Here is a 16,236-nt window from a genome sequence, read left to right on the forward strand (position 1 = left end):
TTAATTCTAAGGCTAGCTTAACGTCGATGGACAATGGCATGGTGATTGTTTACTTTAGTATATGAAAAGAAAATGATATTACCAAGAGTTCTGTTTATTCAGGGGGTGGTGTTAGTGCTGTTGGTGTTGGTGGTGTTTGTGTTGTTTGTTGTTGATGGTGGTGGTGGTGGTGGTGGTGTGTGTGTGTGTGTGTTTGTGTGTATGAAGGACAGACGCTAAAATGGGTGTCTTATTTCTTGAGGCAGTGTCTCTTACTGAGCCTGAAGCTCACTCAGGTCTTTATGTTTGCACAGCAAGTTGTCTTCCCATGAGCTGTGCCCCAGCCCCAGTTTACCAAGAATTCCGATTTTCTTAGTGGAGAGCTTGTTCACTGTGGCCTGCTGTCTCTCATGTGGGGCTTTGGAAGTCTGAGATCTCCTTATCATATTCTCCATGATTGAATCAAGTCAGAAAAATGGGAACTAAGTTCATAAAAACTGAATAATTATCTTTGTACGAAATTGGAAGGTTTTCCTCTCCTTTCCATTCTTCTCTTCCTCCCCTTCTTCCTCTTTTCATCTGTTATTCTATGAGAATGTGATTATTAAAGCTGTCCTGTCCAGAGAGGCAGTTTCTAGATGACCACCTCAAAGTTCTCCTAAATAAATTCAGAAGTACGTCACTCTCAAGCCATGACAGTCTGCCACCGCAAGGGAATTGAGGGTCTTAATTTAGTCCTCCAGTTCTCGCTGCCATGGGATTATGCAGAAATGAACATCTATTTCTTTTTTTTTTCATCTTTAGTTTTTAAAAATATTATTTTTTTCCTTTTTTTTTCTTTTTTATTTTTTTTTATTGAAAAAAAATTTCCGCCTCCTCCCAGCATCCCATTTCCCTCCCCCTCCTCCCACTCCTCTCCCCCTCTCTCCCCAGTCTGAAGAGCAGTGAGGGTTCCCTGCCCTGTGGAAAGTCCAAAGCCCTCCCCCCTCCATCCTGGTCTAGGAAGGTGAACATCCAAACTGGCTAGGCTCCCACAAAGCCAGAACATGAAGTAGGAACAAAACCCCGTGCCATTGTCCTTGGCTTCTCATCAGCCCTCATTGTCCGCCATATTCAGAGAGTCCGGTTTTATCCCATGCTTTTTCAGTCCCAGTCCAGCTGGCCTTGGTGAGCTCCCAATAGATCAGCCCCACTGTCTCAGTGGGTGGGTGCACTCCTCGTGATCCTGACTCCTTGCTCATGTTCTCCCTCCTTCTGTTCCTCATTGGGACCTTGGGAGCTCAGTCCAGTGCTCCAGTGTGGGTCTCTGTCTCTATCTCCATCCATCGCCAGATGAAGGTTCTATGGTGATATGCAAGATATTCATCAGTATGGCTATAGGATAGGGCCATTTCAGGTTCCCTATCCTCAGCTGCCCCAGGAACTAACTGGGGACATCGCCCTGAGCACCTGGGAGCCCCTCTAGGTCCAAGTCTCTTGCCAACCCTAAGATGGCTCCCTTAATTAAGATATGTGCTTCCCTGCTTCCCTATCCAAACTTCCTTTATCCCAATTATCCCGTTTCCCCAAGTTCCCCCCATCCTCCCCTTCTCACTTTTCTCTCCCCATCTTCCCTTACCCCCTCCCACCCCACTCCCAAGATCCCAATTTTTTGCCCGGCAATCTTGTCTACTTCCCATAACCAGGAGGTTAGCTATATGTTTTTCTTTGGGTTCACCTTACTTAGCTTCTTTAGGATATCAAATTATAGACTCACTGACCTTTATTTATGGCTAGAAACCAATTATGAGTGAGTACATCCCATGTTCATCTTTTTGGGTCTGGGGTACCTCACTCAGGATAGTGTTTTCTATTTCCATCCATTTGCATGCAAAATTCGAGAAGTCATTGTTTTTTATCACTGAGTAGTACTCTAATGTGTAGATATTTCATACTTTCTTCATCCATTCTACCACTGAAGGGCATCTGGGTTGTTTCCATGTTCTGGCTATTACAAATAATACTGCTATGAACATAGTTGAACAAATAAATACCCTTGTCATATGATCGGGCATCTCTTGGGTATATTCCCAAGAGTGGCATTGCTGGTTCCAGGGGTAGGTTGATTCCGAATTTCCTGAGAAACCGCCACACTGCTTTCCAAAATGGTTGTACAAGATTGCATTCCCACCAGCAATGGATGAGGGAACCCCTTCCTCCACAACCTCTCCAGCAAAGGCTATCATTGGAGTTTTTTATTTTAGCCATTGTGACAGGTGTAAGATGATATCTCAAAGTTGTTTTGATTTGCATTTCCCTGATCGCTAAGGAGGTTGAGCATGACCTTAAGTGTCTCTTGGCCATTTGAACTTCTTCTGTTGAGAATTCTCTGTTCAGCTCAGTGCCCCATTTTTTAATTGGGTAAATTAACATTTTAAAGTCTAGTTTCTTGAGTTCTCTATATATTTTGGAGATCAGACTTTTGTCTGTTGCAGGGTTGGTGAAGATCTTCTCCCAGTAAGTGGGTTGCCGTTTTGTCTTAGTGACAGTGTCCTCTGTTTTACAGAAGCTTCTTAGTTTCAATAGGTCCCATTTATTCAATGTTGCCCTTAATGTCTGTGCTGCTGGGGTTATACCTAGGAAGTGATCGCCTGTGCCCATATGTTGTAGGGTACTTCCCACTTTCTCTTCTATCAGGTTCAGTGTGTTCAGATTGATATTGAGGTCTTTGATGCATTTGGACTTGAGTTTTGTGCATGGTGATAGATATGGGTCTATTTTCATTCTTCTACAGGTTGACATCCAGTTGTGCAAGCATAATTTGTTGAAGATGCTTTCTTTCTTCCATTGTATACTTTTAGCTCCTTTATCAGAAATGAGGTGTTCATAGGTTTGTGGGATAAAATCCAGGTCTTCTATACGATTCCATTGGTCGACTTCTCTGTTTTTATGCCAGTACCACACTGTTTTCATTACTGTAGCTCTGTAATAGAGTTTGAAGTCAGGGATGGTAATGCCTCCAGAAGATGCTTTATTGTATAGGATTGTTTTGGCTCTCCTGGGTTTTTTGTTTTTCCATATAAAGTTGATTATTGTCCTCTCAAGATCTGTGAAGAATTTTGAGGGGACCTTGATGGGGATTGCATTGAATCTATAAATTGCCTTTGGTAGAATTGCCATTTTTACTAGGTTGATCCTCCCAATCCAAGAGCAAGGGAGGTCCATCCATTTTTTGGTATCCTCTTCAATTTCTTTCTTCAATGCCTTAAAGTTCTTGTCAAATAGATCTTTCACTTCCTTGGTTAGAGTTACCCCAAGATATTTTATGTTGTTTGTGGCTATCGTGAATGGTGAAGCTTCTCTGATTTCCCCCACTGCTTCCATATCCTTTGTGTATAGGAGGGCGACTGATTTTTTAGAGTTGATCTTGTATCCTGACACATTACTAAAGGTGTTTATCAGCTCTAGGAGTTCTTTGGTGGAGTTTGTGGGGTCGCTTATGTACACTATCATATCATGTGCAAATAATGAAAGTTTAACCTCTTCCTTCCCAATTCGAATCCCCTTGATCCCTTTATGTTGTCTTACTGCTATTGCTAAAACTTCAAGCACTATATTGAAGAGGTATGGAGAGAGTGGACAGCCTTGTCGTGTTCCTGAGTTTAGTGGGATGCTTTTGAGTTTCTCTCCATTTAGTTTGATGTTAGCCGTTGGTTTGCTGTAAATAGCTTTTATTATATTTAGGTATGACCCTTGTATCCCTAATCTCTCCAAGACCTTTATCATAAAGGGATGTTGAATTTTGTCAAATGCTTTTTCAGCATCTAATGAAATGATCATATGGTTTTTTTCTTTCAGTTTATTTATATGATGGATTACATTGATAGATTTTCGTATGTTGAACCAGCCTTGCATCTCTGGGATGAAGCCTACTTGATCATAATGGATAATTTTTCTAATGTGTTCTTGGATACGGTTTGCCAGTATTTTGTTGAGGATTTTTGCGTCGATGTTCATGAGTGAGATTGGCCTGTAATTCTCTTTCTTGGTTGAGTCTTTGTGTGGTTTTGGTATCAGAGTGACTGTAGCTTCATAAAAGGAATTTGGCAATGACCCTTCTGTTTCTATATTGTGAAATACATTAAGGAGTATAGGTATTAGCTCTTCTTGGAAGTTCTGGTAGAATTCCACATTGAAACTATCTGGTCCTGGGCTTTTTTTTGGTAGGGAGGTTTTTGATAACCTCTTCTAATTCTTTGCGACTAACAGGTCTATTTAGATTGTTCACCTGGTCCTGGTTTAACTTTGGTATATGGTATTTATCCAAAAAAATGTCCATTTCTTTTACATTTTCCAGTTTTGTGGCATATAGGCTTTTGTAGTAAGATCTAATGATTCTCTGAATTTCCTCTGTGTCTGTGGTTATGTCCCCCTTTTCATTTCTGATATTATCAATTTGCATATTCTATCTCTGCCATTTGATTAGTTTGGATAGGAGTTTATCAATCTTGTTGATTTTCTCCAGGAACCAGCTTTTTGTTTCATTGATTCTTTGTATTATTTTCTGTATTTCTATTTTGTTGATATCAGCCCTCAGTTTGATTATTTCCAGTCTTCTACTCCTCCTAGGTGAGTCTGCTTCTTTTTTTCTAGAGCTTTCAGGTGGGCTGTTAAGTCTCCAAAGTGTGCTTTCTCTGTTTTCTTTAAGTGGGCACTTAGTGCTATGAACTTTCCTCTCAGGACTGCTTTCATAGTGTCCCATAAGTTTGAGTATGTTGTTTCTTTATTTTCATTGAATTCAAGGAAGATTTTAATTTCTTTCTTTATTTCTTCCTTGATCCAGGTGTGGTTCAGTAGTTGACTGTTCATATTCCATGAGTTTCTCGGTGTAGCATTGTTGTTGAATTCTAACTTTAATCCATGGTGATCTGATAAGACACAGGAGGTTACGATTATTTTTTTGTAACTGTGGAAGTTTGCTTTGTTACCGAGTATGTGGTCAATTTTCGAGAGGGTTCCATGAGCTGCAGAGGAGAAGGTATATTCTTTCCTATTTGGGTTGAATGTTCTATAGATGTCTGTTAAGTCCATTTGATTCATTACCTCCATTAATTCTCTAATTTTTCTGTTAGGTTTCTGTCTGATTGACTTGTCCATTGGTCAGAGAGGAGTGTTGAAGTCTCCTACTATTAGTGTGTGCGGTTGATGGCAGCCTTGAGTTTTAGTAATGTTTCTTTTACGTACGTGGGTGCTTTTATATTAGAGGCATAGATATTCAGGATTGAGACTTCATCCTGATGAATTGTTCCTGTTATGAGTATAAAATGTCCCTCTCCATCTTTTCTGATTGATTTAACTTTGAATTCAACTTTGTTAGAAATTAGTATGGCCACACCTGCTTGTTTCTTAGGTCCATTTGCTTGATAAGCCTTTTCCCAGTCCTTTACTCTGAGTAAGTGCCTGTCTTTGTGGTTGAGGTGTGTTTCTTGTAGACAGCAGAATGTTGGATCCTGTTTTCTTATCCAATCTCTTAGCCTGTGCCTTTTTATAGGTGAGTTGAGTCCATTGATATTAAGTGATATTAATGACCAGTGGTTGTTAACTCCGGTCGTTTTTTTAGTAGTAGAGTTTGTGTGTTTCCCTTCTTTGAGTTGCGCTGGTGAAGGGTCTCTAGATGTCTGTGATATTGTGGTCATTGTTGGACTCCTTGGTTAGTGATTTTCTATTACTTTCTGTAAGGCTGGATTTGTGGCTGCGTATTGTTTAAATTTGTTTTTATCCTGGAAAATTTTGTTTTCTCCATTTATAGTGAACGAAAGCTTGGCTGGATATAGTAGTCTGGGCTTGCATCCATGGTCTCTTAGTTTCTGTAGTACATCTATCCAGGACCTTCTGGCTCTCACTGTTCTGCTGTGGAAATAAAGCTCTGTGGTGTTGGATAAGTTAACATGATTAAGGATATTTTTATAGGTTAAGAATCATACTTTCTGATCGCATTAGTGACCGGGCTAGTTACTGAACACTCACAGAGCAGTACCTTCTGATAATCTTCCTCGCCAACTCTGCATCTTACAACTTCAATTGTCTTCTGAAGACACAACCCTGTATTTCATCAGCTCTTATGAGCCCTTCTACTCTTCAAGCTAGAGACACATCACTTTTTACCCTAAACTAGCCTTTATTTGTGTGACTTAGCTAATGTCATAAGAGAATTAAGCCATTCACAGTCCCCTTGTTTGTTATCTGGAGCTGAAGAAAGCCTTTCACGGTATTTCCTGGAGACTATACATTCACTCCCAAATGCAAGAAGCTGCTCTGTGCCACGATGCGGTTTTATACATGTTTAGTTGTTTTAAAACTTGCAGTGATGACATTAAGCACATGGAGTGGCAGACAGAGCAGTTTTACTATAATAATTTATATGAAAGTTACCTATCATTGGCACATAAGGTAATTTAAAACATCACAGAGAACGAAGTGAGTTTGAAATAGTGTAGGGCCCTGGTGTCCCTACACTATTCGAGGGGACATTTATGATCAGCTAACTAAGCTTCCTGTGTGTTACTGTGCTCTCCCTGCCCCACCTGGTGGTTAGCTGCAGGGCATTTACTCCATTGTTAATATGGTAATTTCCCACCTGCCTGGGCGGAGATCCTTGTGCAGCAGTTAGGTAGATAAGGACTCCCCCAATGCTGAATAAACTGGCATTTGGCTGATCTCCTTTTGAATGACCCTGGTCCCTCTGTGTGTTTTTTTAATCTCCAGGCCCTTGCTCTACTCGCATTAGGTACAGTGACGCATGAACTGTACCTAGGGTGTAACACAAAATCGGGTGTTACAATATAGGTAATTGTAAAAAAAAATAGGGGCTGGAGAGATGGAGAGCGATAACCCAGTGGGTAAGAGGACCCAGATTCAATTCCCAGCATCCACATGACAGCTCACAACTGTCTGTAACTCCAGTTCCAGGGGATGTCAATGCATATAAAATAAAGCTAACTAAATTAGAAAAAAAGAGAATAGTTTTTTTCCCCTAGTGAGACTCCCTTCAGGAAAACTAACTTTAAAGAAAAAAAACAAACCAACATTTAATAAGTAGTGGACTGGACTTGAATTCTAAATGCTGTTTGGCAAGCCCTTGTGACTAAAACATTGACATTAGCATATTGGTAGTTTGAGAATGTGTGGATCTTTCTCTTAATTATATCAATGTATTTCAAGAAAGCATCTAAATATATGTATCAGTTAAAAGTGGCTGTGTTAACTGTTAATTTTGCTAATACACACCAGTAAAATTATTGATGATTCAGAACTGTCAGTCTGCCCAAGCCATTGAAAGAGTCATTGTTGTTCTTTTGGTCCCTGCCCTAGCCACGCCCACTCCTTTTAACTCCTGACCTCTGCCTTGCCTGCTCTCTTCCTGCTTTTCCTCTCACATGGGGCTTTTGCCTCTCTCTCTCCTCTCTCTCCCTTCTTCTCTCTCTCTTTCTCTCTCTCTCTCTCTCTCTCTCTCTCTCCCTTCCCCTTTTTAATAAACATTTATGGCTATTTCCTGTGTTTATATGTCTGACCCACCGCCACCGCCGCCGACTGTAGTCGCTTGCTCACCCGCCGGAGTTTGCTGCGGGGCAGGGGGACCCCAAGGGATATTTTTTAAAGAATAAGATTGGTGCCGTGACTCGGATGATTCGTCCGCCCCGGATTTTCACCTGGGGCCGAAGTTCCGGCTTTCGGCGCCGTCCGGGACTCAGCTCCCTCCCGGGGCAAAATCAGGACCTGAGTACTTCATCTATTTTTGGTTGTTCAAGTCTTGCTATTTTGGGCTCTCTAGATTATACATGTTGCTCTTTGTGGTGTTGCATGTGTTCTTACCTTATCTACTCATTCTTTCCTCTAATAGGTGTGATTCAGGCTATCTGTGATTCTGGTGATTAATCTTCTAGGTGCCAATAAATCCAAGGTTCAGATAGTTTTTCCTCATGGTACAATCAGTGTCACAGTTCTAGTTACCCCATTTGTCACTCCATGTTCCTAGAAGTCGCTCACTGTTCCCAAGCATTGTTCCACTTCCCTGGAGTTTTTTTGTCTCAGGCCTTCTTTGGTATAAGTCATCAGCTCAGACCTGTTTCTCTGATTGGATTTGCTCCTGCAGAGGTCCTTGGCTTGGGGTTTGTCCTGCAAAGGTCTCTGGCTCTGATCTACTTCCTTGGGGGTCCTAGACTTAGATGCACCCAGACCTGCAAAGGACCTGGCTCAGACCTACTCCCTCAGAGGTCCCAGATACATGCCTGGACTTGCAGAGATCTCTAGTTCCTGCCTACTCCCTCAAAGGTCCCAGATTCATGTCCAGACCCACAACAGTCTCTGGCTCTTGCCTACTTGCTAGTGGTTGCTCTTTGGTACCTGCTTCTGTGGAGTTTGCAGTCTTAGGCCTACTCTGACCTAGGTTTCTGGCCCAGTCTTGCTTCCATAAATAACCCTAGTCTGGATCTACTCCTGCTCCCCTGGAGTTCACTGTCCCAATCCTGCTTTGGCCTAGGTCACAGGCTCAGTTTTACTCCTCTGGAGTTCCTATTTTGTATATTTTCATGAGGCTCATGACTTACCAGTGAGTTCTGTCTCCTTCAGCAGTACATAGCATCTCCATGACTTCACCAACACTCTATTTAATCTTTCTTTCCAGTCTAACTATTTTCTGCCCTGCCATAGGCCAATTCAGCTTTTTATTAACCAATGTTAATAAAACATATTTGTAGCATACAGAGGGAAATCCCAACATCAGGTGTGTATGTTGAGCTCTTCCTTAAAATACTTCAGTAGCATGAGAATAACATTTAATTCTGAGTTTTGAACAGATTATTAAGGTCTTTCATTCCTCTCTACTTAAATTTTCTGATTTGTGACCTTCCTTTCCTGTTTAATTTGCATTAGTATAGAATTTAGAGTGTGAAGGATAATATAATGTGAAGAAGGATTCAGTTAGTTCTCTTTAGAAGTTGGCATCTCTTGTTTTGGGGATACTTGTTGTTAATTTCTCCAAAAGAAATCATTGCAAGCTCTCTCCTAGAGCTCACTTTCTTCCTATAATTTTTTTGTTTCACATTTGTTAAAGGTACTATAATTTCTACTGGGTTTATACGTGCATAAAGTCTCAGCTTTCATTATTTAATTAATTCAGAGAGCTTTTCTATTGAGGGAGGCTTCTTCTTCATTCACAGCTACCCACACAGAAACTCTGTTAATTAAGTTACTGCTTGGCCAATCACTTAAGCATATTGCTAGCTAAACTCTTACACCTAGAATTAACACAGTTTCATTATTTTATATTTTACCACAAGGCCTGTGACCTACTGACAAGGTTCCAGCTGACATCTTGTAAATTTCCTGTTTTGTTGCTACATGATGTCTCCCCTCCACCTTTTTTCTCCCAGCATTCAGTTTAGTTTACTCTGGCTAGCTCTATTCCACACTATGACAGGACAAAGCAGTTTCTTTATTCATTTAACCAATAAAAGCATCTCATAGACAGAAGGATTTCCCAAGCCACTTTTCCACATGAGTTTCTAATTTTTTTGTGGTAGAAAGATCCATTCTAAGATAATATGTTCCCTTTGCATTATAATTACAGTAGGGGAATGTTTGGATGGTAATATGACCAGACTGTTGTTAAGCTTCAGATCCATATGATCCATATCACCCTCTATAATTTTTCTTCCATCAGTCTTTTTCTCTTACTTTCAGCTGATAATTTCCTTCAACTAGTTAATTCCTTGTCTAAGATTTTGTTTAAATTAATCAGTTCATTGGGTTTTGTACCAATAGTGGGCCATACACTGAAAACTTTCCTTGGCAATCATTGAAAGTCATTAAAACACTGCAATCAGGGAGTGCAGGGCACCTTCAGCTTCTGCTGCAGGGTCTTCTTTGTTCCACATGACACTGCCCTCCCTCCAAGTTTACCCTTTTGTCAGCGGGGTCCTTGGACTACCAGGAGTCCCTGTTCCTGTGCAGAGGAGTTCCATCCAGGTGGGTGAGTGTATGCCATCCCCGGGCGGATAGTCTGGGAAGGCAGCACAGGGCCCCTTCAACTCCTGATACAGGGGCTTCTTTGTTACACAGGACCCTGCATCCCACAAGCCTGCCCAATTGTCTGCAAGCTCCTTGGCCCAGGAAGATTTCCTGCTCCTTCACTAAGGCTACCCACCCAGAGGGGTGAGTGTCTGCTGGCCTGGAGGGCAGAAGATCCCTGCAAGGGAGTTCAGGGAACCTTCAGCTTCTGCTGCAGGGTCTTCGTTGTTTCACATTATCCTGCCCTTCCCCCACGTTTTCCCTTTTGTCTGTGGTGGTACTTGGACTACCAGGTGTCCCTGTTCATGTGCTGAGGAGATCCATCCAGACTGGTTTTTGGCCCAGGAACAGTTCCTGCTCCTTCACTGAGGAGATTCACCCAGAAAGTCAGTCACAGCAAAGATTGGACAAAGACGCCAAGACTCTACTGGCTGCATTTGAAAGAAGAGGTGGGCAGACGTCCATGCAAGAATTCATCCAACAACCTGAAAGGCAACATGACAACACCAGAATCCAGAGATCACACAACAAAAAGAATTGAACACCCTACTCCAGAAAAAGTAGAAGAAATCGACTTTAAATGGAACTATATGAAAATAATAGAGGACCTTAAAAAGGACATATAAAACTGCTGTAAAGAAAGGGAGATGATGAACAAAAAGGTAGAGGAAATAAATCTCTCAGAATATCCAAGAAAACCAAGAAAAAGCAATCAACCAAGTAATGGAAACAGTTCAAGATTTGAAAAATGAAATGGAGGTAATGATGAAAACACAAACTAAGGGAAGGCTGGATCTGGAAAATCAGGGTAAACAAACAGGAACTACAAGAGACAAGCATTACCAAGAGAATACAAGAGATTAAAAAAAAAAGAATCTCAGACACTGAAGATACTATAGAGGAAATAAACTCATTGATTAAAGAACAAAATAAATCCAACAAATTCTTACTACAAAACATCCATAAAAAGACCAAAACTAAGAATAATAGGGGTAGAAGGAAAAGAATTACAGCTCAAAGGCTAGAAAATATATTCAACAAAATTGTAGAAGAAAACTTTCCCAACCTAAAAAAGAATATTCCTATGAAGGTACAAGAAGCATATAGAACACCAAATAGACTGGATCAATATAAAAAAAAGCATCCCCTCTCCATAGAATAATCAAAACATAAAACATACAGAATAAAGAGCAACTATTAAGAGCTGCAAGGGAAAAAGGTCAAATAACATATAAAGGGAAACCTATCAGAATTACACCTGACTTCTCAATGCAAACCATGAAAGCCAGAAGGTCTTGGATGTGTTGCAGATACTAAGTGACCATGTATGCAAGCCCAGACTACTATACCGAGCAAAGCTTGCATTCACCATTGATGGAGAAAACAAGATATTCCAGGACAAAAAAAAAGTATGTAGCCACAAACCCAGCCTTACAGAAAACACTAGAAGAAAAATCACAAACCAAGGAAGCTAACAACACCCATAATAACACAATCGTCTGACAACCCTCCACCAACACAACTCAAAGAGGGAAACACACAAACAATACCACCAGAAAAATAACCATATATAACAACCACTGGACATTAATATCACTTAATATCAGTGGAATCAATTCACCTATAAAACGGCACAGGTTAAGAGAATGGATCTGAAAACAGAATCCTACATTTTGCTGTTTACAACAAACATACCTCAAACTCAAAGACAGACATTACCTCAGAGTAAAGGATTGGGAAAAGGTTTTCCAATCAAATGGACCAAAGAAAGAAGTGGGTGTGGCTATAATAATAGCTAACAAAATTGATTTCAAACTAAAATCAATCTAAAGTGATGAAGATGGACACTTTACACTCATAACAGGAACAATATATCAGGAGGAGGCCTCAATCCTGAATATCTATGCCCCTAATATAAAAGCAAACACATATGTAAAGAAAACATTACTAGAACTCAAAGCATACATCAAACCCCACACTCTAATAGTGGAAGATTTCAATACTCTGCTCTCACTAATGAACAGGTCAACCAGACAGAAACACCAGAGAAATAAGAGAAGTAATGGAGGTAATGAATCAAATGGACTTAACAGACATCTATAGAACATTTCCCCCAAATAGAAAAGAATATACTTTTTTCTCATGGACCCTTCTCAAAAATTGATCACATACTCGGTAACAAAGCAAACATCCATATATACAAAGAAATTGTCATAACCACCTGTGTACTATCGGATCACCATGTAATAAAGTTAGAATTCAACAACTATTTTACACCAGAAAACCTACAAACTCATGGAAACTGAACAGTCAACCACTGAACCACACCCCTGTGTCAAGGAAGAAATAAAGAAAGAAATTAAAGCCCTTCTGCCTCCCTCCCCTCTTTGGGCCCATAACATCACCCAGCTCAGCCTGTTTGGGTGCTGGGACTGAGTCTTGAGGGCAACCGGGCTGTCAGGAGTCCCTTTGTCTCAATACCTGCCTTTCGCACAAAAACAGAGATGTTGACTTGTGAAATCAAATTTAAGTCCCAGATACTAATCCACAAACCTATGAACACCTGATTTTTGAAAAGGAGCTAAAATTATACAATGGAAGAAAGAAAGCATCTTTAACAAATGATGCTGGAAAAACTGGATGTCAACCTGTAGAAGAATGAAAATAGACCCATATCTATCACCGTGCACAAAACTCAAATCCAAATGGATTAAAGAACTCAAAATTAATCTGACAACACTGAACCTGATAGAAGAGAAATTGGGAAGTAGTCTGACACATGGGAACAGAGAGACCATTTCCTACATATAAACCCAGTAGCACAGACGATAAGAGCGACAATGAATAAATGGGACCTCCTGATACTGAGAAGCTTCTGTAAAGCAAAGGACATGGTCATTAAGACAAAAAGGCAGCCTACTGAATGGGAGAAGATCTTCACCAAGCCCACATCAGACAAAGGTCTGATCTCCAAAATATATAGAGAACTCAAGAAACTAGACATTAAAACCCTTAATTAACCCAATTAAAAAATGGGGCACTGAACTGAAGAGAGAATTTTCAAAGGAAGAAGTTCAAATGGCCAAAAGACACTTAAGATCATGCTCAACCTCCTTGGCAATCAGGGAAATGCAAATCAAAACAACTTTGAGATATCATCTTACACCTGTCAGAATGGCTAAAATCAAAAACACCAAGGATAGCCTTTGCTGGAGAGGATGTGGAGTAAGGGGAACACTCATCCGTTGCCGGTGGGAATGCAAACTTGTGCAACCACTTTGGAAATCAGTGTGGCTGTTTCTCAGGAAACTGGGAGTCAATCTACCTCAGGATCCAGCAATTCCACTCTTGGGAATATACCCGAGACACGCCCAGTCATACATACTACCAAAGCATTTGTTCAAATATGTTCATAGCAGGATTATTGTAATAGCCAGAACCTGGAAACAACCTAGGTGCCCCTCAATAGAAGAATGGATAAAGAAGGTGTGGCCAGAGTCTTGGCACTAGAGAGGTGCCCAGGTGTCCAAGGTATTTCCCCAACTGGATCCGTGGGCAGCAAAGGAGAGGGTGCTGAACTGGCCTTATCCTACAGCCACACTGATTGAATATCTTGCATATCACCATAGAACCTTCGTCTGGCGATGGATGGATATAGAGACAGAGACCCACACTGGAGTACTGGACTGAGCTCCCAAGGTCCAAATGAGGAGCAAAAGGAGAGAGAAGATGAGCAAGGAAGTCGGGACCATGAGGGGTGCACCCACCCACTGAGACAGTGGGACTGATCTAATGGGAACTCACCATGGCCAGCTGGACTAGGACTGATGGAGCGTGTGTTCAAACCAGACTCTCTGAATGTGGCTGACAATGAGGACTGACTGAGAAACCAAGGACAATTGTAGGGATAAGTCCCGCCCCTTGGGGGGCGTGTTCGCCTCGGGCTAATGTCTGCCTATAAATTTGGTGAGCTTGCTCCCAGCCATCACTTCTGCTTTCCTGGTCTCCACGGGAACGGTGGTTCTGTAAGTCTATATCTACGTTAAAGATATATATATATATATATATATATATATATATATATATATATATTTACAATCGGTCTGCATTCGTTTACGCCGTTACAGACAATGGCACTGAGTTTTGATTCTACTGCATGGACTGGCCTTGTGGGAGACTAGTCTGTTTGGATGCTCACCTTCCTAGACCTGGATGGACCTTGGACTTCCCACAGAGCAGGGAACCCTGACTGCTCTTAGGACTGGAGAGGGACGGGGAAGAGGGAGTTGGGGCAGTGGGAGGGAAAAGGCGGAGGGGAGGAGGTGGAAATTTTTAATGAATAAATTTTAAAAAAGAAAAAATATCAGGGCAGGGGCCATGCTTTTAAAAAGACAAAGCAGGTATTAGAATAGTTGGGAGGGATTTGAAGGACGAAAGGCAAGAGAGAAATGGCGTAGCTGCATTTGTCTTTTTGAAAAATATAATAATTATATAATGATTTGTAAAAGACAGTACAGACTCTATGGCTCATACCTCGGGGAGACAGTTGTGTTCCGAGTAGTCATTAAGTTTAATTCTCTACTGAAAACAGGGTGACGACAGCAACCTCCACATGGACTTCCATCATGGCAGCTTCCAACCTCAGGGCAGAAAATTATGGCGTTTCCCCTGCAGACCGGCATAAGGTAATAGGAGTTTTACCTACCATTGGCGTTTGCTGAAGCTGTTTTTCCTTCATTTGGGTCTTCTGTAGATGACCACCACCCCTCAAGCAGTAATCTCTGGTGGTCGCTGTCTGTTGCAGAGCAAGCTGGTTGTGGGGGAAGATGATCACAGCCATTGCAACCACCACAGCAGCTGTAGTTGGCCTTGTGTGTCTGGAGTTGTACAAGGTGGTTCAGGGACACCAACAACTGGAGTCTTACAAAAACAGGTTTATCAACTTGGCTTTGCCCTTTTTCAGCTCCTCTGCACCTCTGTCACCAGCCTATCACCAGGTACGGGGCCTACAGGTGTAGGATATGTTGGGGTTCCCATTCAGAGAAGCTGAGTACCTGGGTTGACTGTCTGTCCGTCTGTCCCCATTAAGGCAAACATTTAGTGGACAGATGTGAGGGACGGTAAATGGGGGAAGGAGAAAGCCCGGTCTTCGTGGTGTGTGTCCTTTTCTTTGCAAAGTTTCCACCTGCTGCCTGATCATCATTTAGATGAGGCCACAAGAATGTTTTTGACAAAAGAGCTGTGGTTAATACATGGTAAGACTGTTTGGGGTAGCCCCTTTCTTAGCACTTATCTTTGTCCTCCAGTATTATGATCAAGAGTGGGCATTGTGGGATCGCTTTAATGTACAGGGACTGCAACCTAGTAGTGAGGAGATGACCCTCAAGCAGTTCCTAGGTGACTTTAAGGTAGGGATCCTTCCTTCTTGATCTCCCTGTATGCGGGGACTTGTACATTTGATTTAGAACTGTCCATCTCAGAGTCACCACTCCCTTGTCTCCTGACCTCTGTAGACTGAGGCTGGAGATCAACATGCTGTCCCGGGGTGTGTCCTTGCTCTATTTCTTCTTTATGCCAGCCTCCAAGCTCAAGGAATGGTTGGATCAGCTGTGAGTTACTCTCTCTGGGCTGGTGGGAGCGGAAGCCTTGTGTGGGATTCTCAGTTTCCCACTGTGCTACTCATAGTTCACTTTCTTTTTCTGTAATCTGCCACCAGCTTTGCCTTCATATTTGCTTTCTTCCCACCTAACTCTTTATTCCCTGATTTCAGGATGACAGAGATTGTGAGCCATGTATCAAAGCGAAAACTGAGCCATCATGTAAAGACCCTAGTGTTTGAGCTGTGCTGCAACAATGAGCGTGGAGAGGACGTCGAGGTTCCTTATATACGATGCATCATCCACTGACCACTGACTTTTTTTTCAATTCCCTTATTCCCTATGTCAGAACGCTTCCAGTTATGATGAATCCTGAGTCCAGACCTCCCTGTTTCTAAGACCATTTTGATGCAGCTTTTTACATTGTTTAGAACTGAAATTCTTACTGATAAATTTTCAGTCTCTAAGTAGTGTCTCCTCCTCTCCTGTCAAGGGCGTGCGTGCTGGAGTCCTGGGAAGGAGTGGAATCCTCATTGTAAACTGCCTAAGTTATGGTGACAGTGTCTGGCTGCACAGAAGCAGCATGGACATTGTCCAGCATTCAGATCCAATA

General features: G+C 41.6%; 1 pseudogene; it reads left to right on the top strand.

The window, feature by feature from the left end:
- Positions 1 to 26: 26 nt before the first annotated feature.
- Positions 27 to 15,932, top strand: LOC121443795 (annotated as a pseudogene).
- Positions 15,933 to 16,236: the final 304 nt, after the last annotated feature.

This window comes from Microtus oregoni, unplaced genomic scaffold, assembly GCF_018167655.1.
Source record: "Microtus oregoni isolate MIOR12 unplaced genomic scaffold, Mior012 000113F_000, whole genome shotgun sequence".
In the NCBI taxonomy this organism is placed as follows: domain Eukaryota; kingdom Metazoa; phylum Chordata; class Mammalia; order Rodentia; family Cricetidae; genus Microtus; species Microtus oregoni.